Source organism: Phoenix dactylifera, chromosome 4 (genome assembly GCF_051530095.1).
Source record: "Phoenix dactylifera cultivar Ajwa chromosome 4, Ajwa_hap1_PhDact_Kaust_v1.1, whole genome shotgun sequence".
NCBI classification, from domain to species: Eukaryota; Viridiplantae; Streptophyta; class Magnoliopsida; order Arecales; family Arecaceae; genus Phoenix; species Phoenix dactylifera.
The window spans coordinates 24,308,071-24,317,345 of NC_143193.1; the positions used below are offsets into that span (position 1 = coordinate 24,308,071).

The window sequence follows — 9,275 nt, forward strand, 5'->3', positions numbered from 1 at the left end:
GAGACATCTTCCTAGAGAGTTGTATGCCATGTCCTATGGGTAAGAAACCTTTCTTACTCCCATCCATATTGAACCTCTTCAGCACATTATCAATGTACCTAGACTGGGACAAACCTAGCATCCTTTTAGATCTATCTTTATAGATCCTTATACCAAGTATATAGGATGCTTCACCCAAGTCTTTCATGGAAAATTTCTTTGATAGCCAAGTCTTGACCGATTGCATCATTGGAACATCATTTCCAATGACCAATATATCGTCCACATATAATATCAAGAAGACAATAGCACTCCCACTAGTCTTCTTGTACACACAAGGTTCATCTATATTTTTAATGAAGCCAAATTCTTTGACTATCATGTCAAAATGGATGTTCCAACTTCTAGATGCCTGCTTTAATCCATAAATGGATTTCTTAAGCCTACATACTTGATTTGCTCTCCCTCTTGAGACAAATCCCTCTAGCTGTGTCATATAGACCTCTTCCTCAAGGTGACCATTAAGGAAGGCGGTTTTGACATCCATCTGCCAGATCTCATAATCATAGTATGCAGCTATAGCAAGCATAATCCGAATAGATTTGAGCATAGCTACTGGCGAAAAAGTTTCATCATAATCAATGCCTTGTTTTTGCCTGAAACCTTTTGCCACTAGCCTGGCCTTGTAGGTTTCTACTTGGCCATCAGCTCCTATCTTCTTCTTGTATACCCATTTGCACCCTATTGGAATCACTCCCTCAGGTGCATCAACCAAAGTCCACACTTGGTTTGTATACATAGAATCTATCTCGGATTTCATGGCGTCCAACCATCTGTCAGAGTCCCTACTCTTGACAGCTTCCGAATAGGTCAGAGGGTCATCGTTATCAACGATGTGGGCTTCATCATTCTCAATGATAAATCCATACCTCTCAGGTGCATTTCGCACTCTTTCTGACCTTCGAAAAGGAGTAGTGTGTAGTGGCTGTACCTCTTCCATGGGTACATCTGGTTGAGGATTATTATGTGTCTCACCTTGTAGGTCTTGAACTTCATCAAGTTCAATTCTTCTATCCTTGCCCTTTTCTAAAAAAAACTCTTTTTCCAAGAAAGTTGCATGCCTAGCAACAAATACCTTTTGTTCGGTAGGATTATAGAAGATATATCCTAAACTGTCTTTAGGATAACCTACAAATATACATTTGTCTGATCTAGCACTTAGCTTATGTCCAAAATTTCTTTTGACATAAGCATGACAACCCCATATCTTAAGATACTTAAGATTAGGTTTCTTTCCTTTCCATATCTCATATGGAGTGCTAGATACAGACTTAGATGGTACTCTATTTAATACAAATGCAGCAGTTTCTAGGGCATGTCCGCAGAAGAAAATTGGAAGATTTGTGAAGCACATCATGGACCGTACCATATCTAATAAGGTACGATTCCTTCTTTCAGCTACACCATTTAATTGTGGCGTATATGGAGGTGTCCATTCAGAGAGTATACCCTTTAATTTAAGATAGTCTAAAAATTCACTAAAAAGATATTCTCCTCCTCGATCAGATCGAAGGATTTTAATACACTTTCTAGTTTGTTTTTCGACCATACTTTGATACTCTTTAAATTTATCAAAGGCTTCAAATTTATGTTTCATTAGATACACAAAACCGAACCTTGATAAGTCATCAGTAAATGTGATGAAGTAGAGTATCCATCTCTAGCTTGAGTTGACATAGGACCGCACACATCAGTGTGTACGAGTTCTAACAACTCACTTGCCCTTTATCCATGTCCCGAGAATGGAGACTTGGTCATTTTACCCATAAGATAAGATTCACAAGTTCCTAATGATTCAAAATCATAAGGGTCAAAGAATTTATCTTTATACAACTTATGTAACCTTGTCTCACTAATATGACCTAATCGGTAATGCCAGAGGAGGGTATTATTAATATTTTCTCTTTTTCTTTTATTATTTTTGCCAATATGAAACATAACATTATTAAGACATAATACTAAAAGACCATTTTCCATAGTGCCATGACAATAATACTCATTAGATAAAGAAATAGAGCAACCATTGCTCTTTCCATTTATTTCGAATCCTTTCTTAAGCAACAAAGGAATTGAAATTACATTTCTAATGATTTTTGGCATAAAATAACAGTCTTCTAGCTTCAAGAACTTTCCGGAGGGTAGCTCTAGTATGTAGGTGCCAACAGCTTCAGCCTGGATGGATTCTCCTCCAGCGCCATATAGCTCGAAGTCACCTTTCTTCAGTCTTCTAATTTTCTGCAGTCCATGCAAAGATTTGCATATGTGAGAACCACAACCGGTATCCAATACCCATGAATTAGAATCAGAAAAACTTAATGTCATATTGGCATGTAATAAAAACATACCTTTTGATGCAACACTTACATCAGGCTTCACACTTGCAAGAAAGCTCTTGCAGTTCCTTTTCCAATGCCCCGTCTTGCCACAGTGGAAACAGGTACTGGGTCCAGAGATTTTCTTTCCCTTCTTCTTTTTGATGTGACTCTTAGGATTTAGTTTTTTCTTTGAACCCTTATTGCCCGACTTTTTCTTTGAGCTCTCACCAACAAGAAGGATCGGACCCTTGTCCTTCTTGATGTGAGACTCTGCTGTTTTCAGCATATTTAGAAGCTCAGGCAGGGAGGAATTCAGTTTGTTCATGTGATAATTCACGACAAACTGCGAGAATGAGTCGGGTAGTGATTGCAGGATCAAATCCTGACTGAGCTCATTGTCCATAGCAAAACCAAGTTGACTTAATCGAGTGATTAAGTCTATAACCTTTAAACAGTGGTCTTGCACAGACGATCCCTCGATCATTCTAGCACGGAACAACTGTTTAGATATCTCATATCTAGCAGTTCTGCTCTGCTCACCATATAACTCCTTTAAGTTAAGGAGTATGGAGTGAGTATCCATACTATCATGATGCCTCTGCAATTCATTATTCATAGAAGCAAGCATGATACATTTGACAGTCAAACTGTCATTTTTCCACATACGATATGTGGCCAATTCCTCTTCAGTTGCATCTTCCCCTGCTGACCCTAGGTCAGGGGTTTCAAGAATGTAGGAAAGTTTTTCTTGTGTGAGAACAATCTTTAAATTCCTCAACCAATCCACATAGTTGGGACCAGTCAATTTGTTTGTATCTAAGGTACCTCTAAGTGAGAGTGAAGATGCCATTTTTGCAGAATTAATCTATAATTACAAAGAACACTAATATAAGCAGACCAATCATGATGACATGTATTCAATCAGACAAGGACTTTTATCTAATTGTTACTCCCACTATTTTTATCGAATATCATAACCCTCAAGTATGATGAACGAGAAAATACTAATTTTCTTAGTGGGGTTGAGATCCAAATTCTTTATAAAAGACCTTGTGGGAATCACAACAAGCCCTTATAAGTTCAAAGGTAGGAAACTCTTTCCAATTGCATCCCATGCAATTCCCAACTTTATTCTGTCCTCTAGCACACATATAGTCTTGTGGGAATCACAACAAACTATTGTGTCTAGTTAAGTCAAACCCTTCATTTTTATGCAGTCATATTTGAATAATGCTGCCCTTGTGGGAATCACAACAAGGCAACATATTAAAATATGCCATATGCATCATATGCACCAAGATATTACAATATCAATCCCTAATACTAGCCTTGTGGGAATCACAACAAGCTAGCGTAGATATTGACATAATAATATCTAAGCATGAAGGAAGGACCTTTATAGTGTTATATCAGCAATTAGCTTTTTCATGGAGGTCAATCAAATAGTTGGCCAGGTAAGCAGATGGGAGGCTCTCCTTACTTAGTAAGGTCCTAATTAAATAACCACCTGTAGCATCTTTCCTAGACACCAACTTAGTCAATTGATTCAGAATGGCTCAGCTTAAAGCAATTAACACTACGACTTAATTATAAATTTAGTGAGGGCTTTCAAATAGTAGTATCTTACTAACATTAAGCTCAACCATAAAGGACAATCAAATAATTGGCCAGGAAAGCAGGTGGGAGGCACCCCTCACTCAGAGAGTGAGGTCCTAATTAAGTAACCACCTGTGGCTTCCTTCCTAGACACCAACTGAGTCGATTGTTCCAGAATGGGTCAGCCCAAAGTTTTCATACTACTATATTGGTCTCATTGCACATTCTATAATTTAGTACTAGCAATTATACTGTGCTACAACATGAATATAACACTATCTCATAGCATAAACTAATCATGCATACAAACAACCTAGCTATCTCATAGCATCAAGATAATAGCATGTATTATCATTTGGTTAAACTGATTAAGGGTGGCTCTGATACCATTGTTAGGGTTTTCCAGTGCTCTAGGGCGCAGCGGAAGATACGGGATTATAAAATTTTCTTATAAAACCCATTATATAAAACCCTAATAAGCCAAGATCGCCTTAATAGTATAACCAAATAATGTAGAAAATATAATCTTGGTATAGAAGAATACCTATCACGCTATATCCAATATATCTGAAGATGTCCTAAGGTGCCCAAATGTTCACCCTCCGATGTTGATCCACACAGGAATGGGTTCAAGACTCTAGCTCCACCAAAACTTGATTCTAATTGTTCAATCCTTTCAAAGGATTTAATTGGCTGATTTTCCTTCACTTCCTTTTTCCTTTCTACCTCTAAAACATTCACTAGCCTTTTTGTCCTAAAGAAGACCCTCTTGTCTTGGGTTAGGACAAAAGAGAGAGGCTTGTAAGAAAGAAGGGATAAGGGAGAGAGAAGGAGAGGCTTTTTCTTGGATGATCTTTAGAACCCCAAGGCACCTCCTTATTTATAAGAGATCGAGAGATGCATCATAAAGGGATGCATCCCATCCACACACCTCATCATGATGAGGCATGTGCCAAGAGATGCATCCCATCATGATGGGGTGCTAAGGAGAAGGGTGTATCAACTTCTTTCTCACATCTCCTTCTTAAATCCTGAAGATCCAAGGGCCCAAATACAGTGAACCAAAGCCAATGGTCCAGATCTAGGCGCCATCTAATGGTCCAGATCAGGGCATCATCATCCAGGGTGCCATCCAATGGTCCAGAAGCAAGATGCCATCACCGATGGTCCAGATTCAGGCGCTGAGCAACGGTCCAGATCTTTCATCCAGAGAGCCATCTAGTGGTCCAGATTCAGGCGCTGAGCAACGGTCCAGATCTTTCATCCAGAGAGCCATCCAGTGGTCCAAATTCAGGCGCTAACCAGTGGACCAGATCCTTCATCCAGGAAGCCATCCAATGGTCCAGATGAAGGCGCCAACCAGTGGACCAGATCCTTCATCCAGGAAGCGATCCAATGGTCCAGAAGTGAAGGCCCTATCAAACCCAATCCAATTGGGTTTAACCAACTTAAAGAAAACATTAAACCTAATCAAATCAGGTCTAATTAAAGCCAAATGGGTTTCAACTCTTGGCTAACCCATATTAGGTCATGATCTAATCATATTAGATCAATCTAATCTAAGAATCATATTCGAATTTAATTTGAATTAGGAGCTAGGCACAACAAAAGAAAGGATATCTCCCGACGCTTTTTTTGGTCTCTCCCGACGCTTTTAAGCGTCGGCAAATTTCCAGCCCACGCACCACAAAGCGTGGGTCAGACGTCGGGCAGGTGGGCTTGGGTCGGGTTTAACCCGACGCGTCAAAAAAGCGTCGTCGCTCTATGCCGACGCTTTTAAACGTCGTTCATTTTATACTAATCCGACGCTTAAAAGCGTCGGCGTACTTGAACCGACGCTTCCCAGCGTAGTTTGTGTTGGACTATGCCAACGCTTAAAAGCGTCTGCTTATGCTACTTGACCGACGCAATAAAGCGTCGTTAAATATCAAACCTATGACCGCTCCCATTTTTTTTGGGTTGCGGTCATCGCAACCCAAAAAAAATGCACAATTCTTACAGCAAAAAAAAGAAAAAGGGTATATGATGTTGTTGTTTTAGTTTATCATATATAAACTTTCAAAGCATTACTTAATTTTTTTACAAGCACCACCATCAAGCACTTGCTCATGAGTTCATCATGCCACTAAACTGAAATTCAATTTCCACAAGCTCTTATTATTATTGAAGATTTCACCTAAATCCTGCATATATCTATCAGCATTGAAGATCCCACTTGAAACCTCTTCATTTATCTTGGTTTCCTAAGAAGTAAGAACTGGTCAACATAATGTCAATGGGTTTCAATGGCTAGCAAGTTAACACAAACTCTTAGTAACCATTTTCTTGCTATGAATGCAATGCGAAGTTGTAAACTAAAATTAGATATCAAAAACTAATTCTAAGCCGAATAAGAACTCAGAAGCTAAAACTAGCACTTTCAAATGATGTCATATCAATCCCCACTTCCCAACATCAAAAGGAAACAAGCTAGACCAGTTCCCACAAAATATACTGCAATACAGGAGTGGCCCAGGTAAAGTTTCTCCTTGCACGTAGGCCGAACTCAGTATCTTGATGGTATCAAAAGCAACAGCTCAACAGCTGAACAAATCTTCTCATACAACATGCTGCAATACAAGGTACAACAGCAGCAGCAGCACCAAAATTCAGAAACACTTGCTACACAAAGAAACTACCTGAAGTTTCAAAACTCTTGGAAGTTCAATAAGTGACGAGCAGCTGATCTTCTCAAACTTCTTCCATAGTTTGGGAAGGCTTTCGGTCTGGCTGCTCACAACTCCACCGCCACCGTCGTTAAATATCAAGCCAAAGGAGCCAAATTGAAATGCAATCCTTTAAATGAGTTTCATACTGTTTCAAAGACCTTTTGGTTTAACATAACTGAAAATATTTTCTCAATTTTCTCACAAATCCAAATATACAATTAATCCTGTGACCAGCAGCGCTGAAGAGGTTAAAAGAGTACCAGTCCAACCATTGCTTGTGTGTGGTTTGCACCAAAAGAACTCTCCCACACCCAGGAAGAAGACAGGTTTCTTGAGTTGACCTTGAATGTTTGAAGTTTCCCCAAAAAATCTATGTATGTTACAGTTACATCAACACCCTGTAAAAAACATAATGGGATAAATAGAATGAATAGTTTACTTTCATGAAGAAGATGTATTCCAGTTACCTCATCTAGTTCGTGGGAGTCAAGTCGTCCAGCCGGACTGCCTGTCCTGAAACCATGTTCCTGTCAAGTCAACATAGAACATACTAATTAAAGTCCTTTCCAAGATCTATACTTATCAAAGTTCTGGCATAATCATATTTTGGAAATTGAGGTAAGTATCAAAAAAAAAATTTTTGTATAAGCAATTTTTAATACTCTGTATACATTAATTCCTAACAAAACACATACACTAAATCACATAGATAACAAAATACACGTCACAAACAAGAACTTTTCATTCAAAACATCCATCTCAAATTCGTAAGTACACAATCTGTTGGGGTATGTGGAGACCATTGGTGATGAAGAGAATTGAAGGAGAATCAATTCTGCATAATTCTGTCTGGCGGACTGTCAGAGTCGACTCGAGCTACAGTCGAGTCGACTCGGGAACAGTCGAGTCGACCCGGGAGGAGAAAGGCCAGAAGACCGAGAAAACCATGTTTCTGTCTCGACTGTCAGAGTCGACTCGAGCTACAGTCGAGTCGACTCGAAGCATCGTCGAGTCGACTCGAGCTACAGTCAAGTCGACTCTAGATCGTGCCAGTTTTGTCTAGACGTGCCAGAGTCGACTCGAACCACAGCCGAGTCGACTCGGGCTCGCGAAAAAATCGTACGGACGATTTTCTTTTGGTGTTTTTGGTGGCGTTTCGACGGTTATGATCATCTAAAGGTCTTGAGACTATATATAGGACTCATGAGAGCCCTAGGAGGAGAGATATTCAAGGATAATTTTTGAGAGAGACTCTTGTTTTGTGCGGCTAGGGTTCTAGAGAAGAAGAGGATTGGGATCCTACTTCTTGTGCAAAGGGAATTCTGTGTGAATCTCTTGTAGAGCGATCGCGTGTGATCGTTCGGGTGTGTGCTATCTCTGTAATCTGTTCATCCTAATTGAGATTTGGAGCGGTGGAGGACGTAGGCTACTTGTAGCCGAACCTCGTTACATCTTTGTGTTTGCTTTGCTATTTTCTTCCTATTTCTTCTTCTTTTGGTTTGATAATCCGCTGCGGTGCTCAAGTGTTTTACTCTATTGATACCACGGGGTAATCTTTTGCCCTTCGTAGCGGAAGCGAAGCGGTGATCCTTGAGTCCAGTGTCGAGGGAGCGAGAGAGTGCTTATCCGTTTGCTTCTCTCTTTGCTTGTCCGACTTTGGTGGTTGTACCGGTGTGAGTGGGTTCCGGTGCGGGTCGCTGCCAACAAGTGGTATCAGAGCTATTGGTATTCTGCAATGGCGGATGAAGGAAAGTTGCGAATTGAGAAGTTCAATGGCACGAACTTCGGATTTTGGAAGATGCAAATAGAGGATTATCTTTACCAGAAGGATCTCTATTTACCTCTTGGAGGTAGAGCGAAGAAACCAGAGAAGATGTCCGATGAAGACTGGGAGGTCCTCGATCGGAAGACGCTCGGCACCATTAGATTGTCACTTGCATCCCAAGTGGCATTCAACATCAAAAACGAGAAGACGACGATGGAGTTGATGGCAACATTGTCGCGGATGTACGAGAAACCCTCAGCATCAAACAAGGTATTTCTCATGAAGAGGTTGTTTAATCTTCGTATGAAAAATGGCGGCAGCGTAGCAGAATACTTCAACGAGTTCAACGGACTCACGGCCCAGTTGGAGTCAGTGGAGATTAGTTTTGATGATGAGATTCGGGCATTGCTAATCCTCTTTGGACTGTCTGATAGCTGGGAGGGCCTGGTGATGGCGGTGAGCAACTCTTCGGCGACGGGGAAGTTGATCTTTGATGACGTTGTGGGAGTGCTTCTGAGTGAAGAAGCAAGAAGGAAATCTTCTGGAGCTACGGAGTCGTCTGGAAGTGCACTAAACATCTCTAACCGGGGAAGACAAAGAAGGACGGTCGATTTTGAAGCGACTCGAAGTCGAGATCCAGCAGGTCTCGAGCACCTCAGAACAAGGGAGCGAAGTGCTGGAACTGCGGGAAGATGGGGCACTTTAGGAGGGACTGCAAATCTCCTAAAGGGAAGCAAGGCGACCACACCGAAGGAGTCAGCAAGGATCTGGCAAATCTTGCTGAAAACGGTGACATGGATGCCCTCGTTCTATCCTTATCTACCGGTGACGAGTCTTGGGTGATAGACTCAG

The 9,275-nt window shown here is 40.7% G+C and overlaps 1 long non-coding RNA gene across 1 annotated transcript; it reads right to left on the reverse strand.

Annotated features, from left to right (window-relative positions):
• Positions 1 to 6,786: 6,786 nt before the first annotated feature.
• LOC149753741 (uncharacterized) lies at positions 6,787 to 7,221 on the reverse strand. The gene is made up of 2 exons (XR_016400421.1): positions 7,126 to 7,221; positions 6,787 to 7,056 (listed from the first exon to the last, which is right to left on the reverse strand). It is a non-coding gene; the product is annotated as an uncharacterized LOC149753741 (long non-coding RNA).
• Positions 7,222 to 9,275: the final 2,054 nt, after the last annotated feature.